This window comes from Natator depressus, chromosome 3, assembly GCF_965152275.1.
Source record: "Natator depressus isolate rNatDep1 chromosome 3, rNatDep2.hap1, whole genome shotgun sequence".
In the NCBI taxonomy this organism is placed as follows: domain Eukaryota; kingdom Metazoa; phylum Chordata; order Testudines; family Cheloniidae; genus Natator; species Natator depressus.
In genome coordinates this window covers 150,217,795-150,224,417 of record NC_134236.1, presented here as the reverse complement: position 1 = coordinate 150,224,417, position 6,623 = coordinate 150,217,795, and the positions used below count along the sequence as shown (strand labels likewise).

Sequence of the window (6,623 nt, the reverse complement as noted above, 5' to 3'; positions counted from 1 at the left end):
ATAGCATGGTCCCCATCTCACAGAGAAGGGAGCCATGCAGTACAGAAACTAAACTGGGAAAGTCCTCTAGCTCACTGTGTGCCCAGCCAGTGCTGCGTAGCTTGGGCTGTCTCTAGGTGGTGAGGTTTGCAGCCCTTCCCCAGGGGAGCTCATCCTGCAGCCCTGGAGATATCTGTGTTAGGAATGTGTTCTGGCTATTCAGCCAGTTTGCTCTGTGTGCATTCCATTACACCTACTCCTCCTCCCTTCACCTCTCTCCTAATGCTTCCCTTCTCAGGGCTGGTGTTCTGCTCCTCTGGTTTGTCACGTTCAGCCCTGGCCCTTATTCACATAATACAGCCAACTCAGCCATGGGGGGGGGGGGGGGAATCTATAGAGAGTCAGGAACATGTTTCCCAGAACACCCTGGGCAGCAAACACTGTTGCACTGGTGCTAATGTCATAGGTGTACCAACATAGAAACAACCTGTGGAACTCCCTGTAGCAGGAGATAGCAAGGCCCAGGCTGCACTGGGCTTTTAAAGGATTGGTTGATTTTTATGGGCACTAATAGCATATATAACTCCACAAATTCACACAACCTGGGTAATTTAAACCTCATTATTATGTGTATTACAGCAGTGCCTAGAGCCCCTGTCCCAGGCTATGTCAATCTAAAGCAAAGACACTCCCTGCCCCAAAGGCCTTGCAAAACTTGGTTTATGCCAAGATGCAAAAGGTGTGGGGAGGGAAGGACTGATGGGGTAAACAGTGAAATTGCTGTAAGCAGTAGAGGTAGCTCACCCCTGGCCTGGTCTTATCAGCTGCTAGGGTTTGGGAGGCATCACAGCAGGAGCTAGAAGGATGAGGTAGTAGCGGCATGGATTTTAGGGGGAATTTCCCCATGCATAAAGGGTGGGATGAGGGAAAGCTTGGATGCACAAAGGTACTTTGGTGTTGCAACACTGAGTGTCACAGCGCCTACCTGTTAGGGCCTAGAAAATCACAGAACCATGCTGCAAGTCACAAAGCCTGAGTTCAGCACCTACCCTCCCTACACAGCGCCTGGGGCGAGACCGGCGCTTTAGACCACATTTCCCAAAAGCCAGCATGGTAGGCAGGGAGCTGCCGACCAGCAGGGGATGTGCTAAGCCCTGCTCCTCTCACAGAGACAGGCACCTAGGTCCAGGCAGGGAGGTGTGTATCTCTGCCAGCATTCTTAGCCAGGAACCCTCTTTGGATTTAGGCACCTATGCCACTTCTGCAAGAGGCTGGGCGGGGAGGAGGGCCTCTTTCATAACTTTTAGCCCAGTGGTTCAAGTTCTCATCTGGGAGACCCCCAGTTAAAGTCCCCCCGAGGATTTGAACTGGGATCTGCCCCATCTTAGGTGAGTGCCCTAATTGTTGGACATGTGTGTGTGCTCTCTGTCTCCCTGGCTCAAATGACTAATTATTTATCCACAGTGAAACAGCTTCAACGGGAGAGATTCAGGGAGCCTCGCATGAGACTATCCCATAGCCCGGTGGTTAGAGTACGTCCCGAGAGGTGACAAGAGTCCAGTTCAAATCCCTTCTCCCCCTCAAGTGGATGGAGGGACTTGAAACGGGTGCTCTCCCGCAGCCCAGGTGAGCACCCTAACCACTGGGCTAAAAGAGCGATGTAGGAGGGCCACCCTCCCTGGCGGACTTGTGTGTGCCTGAGTGGCCCAACTGGTAGGCAGCCTCTAAGCATGCCTATGGCTCAGGCCCCATACATTTGGCCAAACTCCTACTCCCCTCCCCCCCCGCACCCCATGGGGCATAGGCAGGAGCCAGGCATCCAGACCCCTAGAGCAACGCAGCAGTGCACATGCCCAGAGCCTCAAACACTGTCAACACAGGAACTTTTACGTCAGAAACGTGGCACTGAGAGGATTTGCCAGTTCTGTGAATCGCCTAAAACTGAGGCTTGGGGCCTCAACCCAGACTTAGGTGCCTAAGTCCCTTTGTGAATCGAGGCCAAAGTGACTGGGCAGTGCAGTCAGGGAATGCTGGCAGAGCAAAAGCAGCATCTCGGCAGCAGGAGGAATTACTAGAGCAGCTGGGGCTAAGTTGTGAAGAGACAGAAAGGTAAGTAGCTCGTGTTCGATGCCGTGGAGCAGGGGGAGCCCGAGGTGGGCGATGAGTTTGTAGAGTGGCTCTTATGGGCCTGGAACTCAGTCCCTCACCTGATGATCAACTCAGTCATTTTTAATAGGGACACAGGCTAGTGCCATAAAATGAGAGCCAAATGCATAGCTGTAGCGTGAGCTGTGACACCACATCCTTTGAACTCCACCCCTGGTTAACAAACCCTCCAGCCCCGCCCTGCTGCACCTGGCGCATGACCCTGCTCTGGGCAAAGGGCTGCCTTTCCTTCTCTTTAGCGTCACGTGTGCTGTAAGAGCATGGGTGGGCTGTTCAGTCTGGGAGGGAGGAAGAGCAAGCACCTTGTTCTGCCCAGCTGCCTCCAGACTGGAGACAGAGAGGGGAGGGTCTGAATGAGAATACAGAATCAACCTGTTATGTCAGATAAGCAGCCCACCCATGTCTGTCTCAAAGCTTAGGCTGGAATTGCCCCGGTGGCTGCAGCTCTCAGACCTGGAAACTCCATGTGAGGCTTAACCCTTAACATCGCACAGATAGCCCACTGTGATCTCGGCTCCCAGCCACTCTACAAGGACTCTTCCTACGAGGGCTTTTCACTGTCATGTGATTGATGTTAACCTGGTCCTTTGAGCAGGAGATGGAAATGCTGGCGAGGGGGGCGTTGGCCTTTTTGTGGAGGGAGAGAGCAGATCTGGTGCCTGTCGTGCTCCCCAGTGCACTGATTCAGCTACTTCAGCAGCACTGAGAATGCAGGCAGCTGCCTCCGCTCTTCTGGGTTCAGCAAGAGCTTGTGTCCAGTCTGGGTAATTGAAACCCTCCTTAATGAGAGAGGGACTTAGGCCAAGACTCCCAGGTTTTCTCTCGGTGCCAAGGGACCTTGAACTTCCAGCGGGGTGCCCAAGCCTTGCTTTACCATGCCACCATACAGCATAGGGTCACTGTTCCCAGATGTGTCTCCCAGTTGTTGTCTGTTTGCCTTCCCTGTGTTTAAAAACAGCTCAGAGCTTGATTTTGCAGCACACCGGCCACCTCTAGCTGCCACTCATGTTGCCAGCGTTATGGCTCTGCATTGGATGCTGTAGGCTAGAGCGCTTTCTGTCCTGGTCAGAGCAGCACTGGCACCTCGGGAAGGGGAGGAAGCTGAACTCGTGCTGACCTCTTGCCATTTCCAAACACAGAAGAGCGGTTGCCCGTATCTTCTCTGCTGGAGGCCTGAGTAAAGAGAGGGGGTTGTATTATCCAACTCTGTGTGGTTACAGGAGCAGAAAGGCCCTGTAACAAGCTGGAGGAGAGGGGGGACATTGGGTTTGTGTAGGTCACTTCCTGCCCTAGGCTGTAGTGTGTTGTTACTGTCTGCTGTTCAACAGCTGCTGGGTTCCAACCCAGAAGTGGCTGTGTTGGACAGCGGGGAGGGATGTTAGTATAAGGACAAAATAGGCTCCAGCCATTCAAGGGGCTGTTTGTTGTGGGTGTTGCTATATGAATAGCTGCTGCAAACACCACCTCCTTCCTGTACTGGCGTGTGGGTGGGAGGAGTAGCTTGGGTGCTACCAGCAGGAACACCAGGCTGAGCCCCTTTGTGTCTTACCGAAGTCGCCAGGCTGCTGGCAGGAGCATTTCGTAGATTAAACACCTCAGGGCTGAGTTCTGAGTGTGAGTTTACAGCCAGCTGAGACCCTTTGCTGGCTGCCCCTGCTCCCTTTAGGGGTGGGTGTGCAGACCTGCACACTGACCTTCAGGGCAATGCCCCTGCTGATGGAGAAGGTGTAAGTGAAGCCACCCTGCTGCTTGCTCCCCTTCACGTTTGCACGCTGCTGCAGAGGAGACAGCTGGAATGTTTGTGGTGGGCCCTGGGACCGCTCAAACAGGGCCCGTCTCTGCTGTAGGAGCTGCTGGGCTCTCAGCACTGCAGAGGGAGAAACAGTCACGAGAAAGGGTCTGATTTCTCATTTTTCTCTCCACACCCATCCCAGGACTCCATTCCCTGCCCTCCACCCCCCCCCGGCCACCTGTGATTCTGCAGCCCAAGCTAAAGATCCCGTGTGGTCAATATTTGGATTGGATTCCCCCAAAGGGAAGTTCAGGATGATTCAAGGGGGCGGGGAGAATGCTCCCTAAAAGCCTGTACTGAGCCAGTGCCCTAGCACGGTGCAAGATGTAACGCTAAGGTCTTGATTTCTTGTCTTGAGAGAGCCCCTTGCACTTTTCCCCACAGGCAGGAGGCTCCCCCGGTGTTGTGGTCAAATCAACTCTGGTAATTTATGTTCTGCTGCTCTTTAGTCCCCGTGGTTTCCTCTGGACGCGTGATACTTCACTTCCCCTTGTGCAGTGACTGGGGCAGCATGACTGCTGTGGCCCACCCCGTGTTGGCCACACTTAAGTAGCGCTGATTCTTGTCTCTACATTGTCTGTAAAGCTTTTTGGATGAAAAGGGCTCTGGGAAGAGTAATGGATCTGACACTGAGCCCTTGGAGGGACAGTTCTCTCTGCCCCAGCTCAAGGAAACAGCTTAAGTGCTGCCAAGGGACTTCTGCGACTCAGCGTTTTGAAAGGGCAGTTTTGCGCCTGGAGCAGCTGGCCAGTGTGCAGGAGAAATCTCTCAGCGCAGCATCGTCCCTGCAGATGTTTACTGGTGTTGGTAGAGCAGGCACTTAGCCTGCACGAGACAGGAACTGGTGGCAAAAGCCTGGCGGGGCTCCATTCTACAAGGCAGTCCCATGGGGAATTTATCCCTGAGGGCAGGACCACCCTTCTACAATTGCTAGGGGTGAAAGGCCCTACTAGCCTCAGCATTTTATCGGTCCACACAAGGGACAAGAGAGACACAAAGATGAGCCCTGGGGGTGCCCTTTCCTGGGGCCAGAGCTGCACCATGGGCTTGGACTCTACAGTCCGACAGGGACTCAGGGTGATGAACATACCCGGGGCTCTCTGGATACTCTCAAGCGACCGCTTCAGCCAGGCCTTTCGGAACCCAGCCCAGTACGGCAGTAGGGTGCTGAAGACTGAGTCCCTCAGCTCATCGAACAGGCTGGGAGGCGGTGCTGGGACATCCTGCTGGAGGGCCTGCTCAGCTGCCCGGACAGCTCTCCCCAGCTTCTCAGCCTCCACCACCACCTAGGGAGCAAGCCACAAACACACTCAGGGGCTTGGGGCAGGGGAGCAAGTCTCCATGTTACCAGCTGCAAAAACCTTTCCCCCTCCCTCGCTTCAACAGCGTAAGGCCACGGGGGGTGGGAGCAGGGATCTGCTAGATATCCCAGCTGCTTCTACGTGAGTTTGGCCTCTCATTCTGCACAGGCTGATGCTGGGCTCTCTCAGCCCCAGTGCTACCAGGTGCTGCTGTGGAAGGCGTTTCCCAGACCAGGTGAGCTGAGGACAGGCTTCGGGTGTGGGGGGGCTGAGCTGGGGACGGTGTGGGAGCTAGCCTGGGCTGAAGTTGGCTTGGGGATTACGTTGGGGTTGATCACTGTATTTCATCATCTTGGAATTTTTTGGGTGGGGGAGGAAATTGGGAACTAGCCTGTCCCCTCTTACAGCATTAAATATGGCCATTGACGCCCAGTCCTGCTGTCCCTGATTTCAGTGGGAGCCCACAGAGGTTACACACCCACCACTCTGTTTTGCAGAACTCCTGTGTTAAATATCAATGCACAGCTAATACTTCAGACCAGCTCCTCCTCTCTTGCCCTAGGCCTGCCTGACAGTCTCTTTGCCCCGTCCCTACTCTGGTGTCAGAGCATGAGGCCTACCTGCAGCCGGGGCTCCAGCTGGGAGACGAGGAAGCAGTTGCGGATCACCTGCACCTTCTTCCTCAGGAGAGCCCTGTCCGGCATGGCATGATGGGCGTTCTTGAACTTCTGCACCTCCAGCTGGAAGTGCAGGCCGTGCTCCAGCACAGGAGGACCATAGACCTGCAGGTGTTTGAGGAAGTGCAGCCTCTCCAGGGTGGGCCAGCCTTCAGCAGCAGCCCTGAGGAATTGGCAGAAGGAGGCCTTGTCTTCCTGGCTGGGCTGGGCTGTAGCTGCTAACCCCCCGGCGGCTTTCCTGGTCCTTAGACGCTTGAGGGCCACCTTGGCAGCCAGCAAATGCAGGAGCGGCTGAAGCTTGGGCCAGCCCTCATCTTGGATCCGGGAAGGCTGTACTCCGTGCCTGTCCAGCCCCTTGCTCACCTCAGCCCAGAAGCTCTCGAAGGCCGGAGCAATGTGCGCATACAAGGCAGCTTGGATTTCTTCCACGCTCGAGTCGCTTACTGCTCCCTGGCCCACCTCTGTCCTCAGTCTCTTCCTCAGCTCCCTGGGGAGATGAGGGCTCAGCGGCCCAGCCCCTTCAAAAAGGTCCAGGAGCTTCAGCACACAGCTCAGCCGCTTCCTGTCCTCTGGGGCTGCCCGGCACCGCTCCAGCTTCTCCAACAGCCCTAGCACCCTCTGGAGCCCTGCATCTTGCATTTCCTGAGCCGCCTTTCTATAGGCTTTGAAAACCACCTTGTTGTTGAGCAGTTCCAGGGCACGCTGGGG

At 55.2% G+C, this 6,623-nt stretch overlaps 1 long non-coding RNA gene across 1 annotated transcript; it reads right to left on the bottom strand.

Annotated features, from left to right (window-relative positions):
• Nucleotides 1-2,684: 2,684 nt before the first annotated feature.
• LOC141984138 (uncharacterized) lies at nt 2,685-5,080 on the bottom strand. The gene is made up of 3 exons (XR_012638662.1): nt 5,028-5,080; nt 3,840-4,012; nt 2,685-3,318 (listed from the first exon to the last, which is right to left on the bottom strand). It is a non-coding gene; the product is annotated as an uncharacterized LOC141984138 (long non-coding RNA).
• Between the last annotated feature and the right edge of the window lie 1,543 nt (nt 5,081-6,623).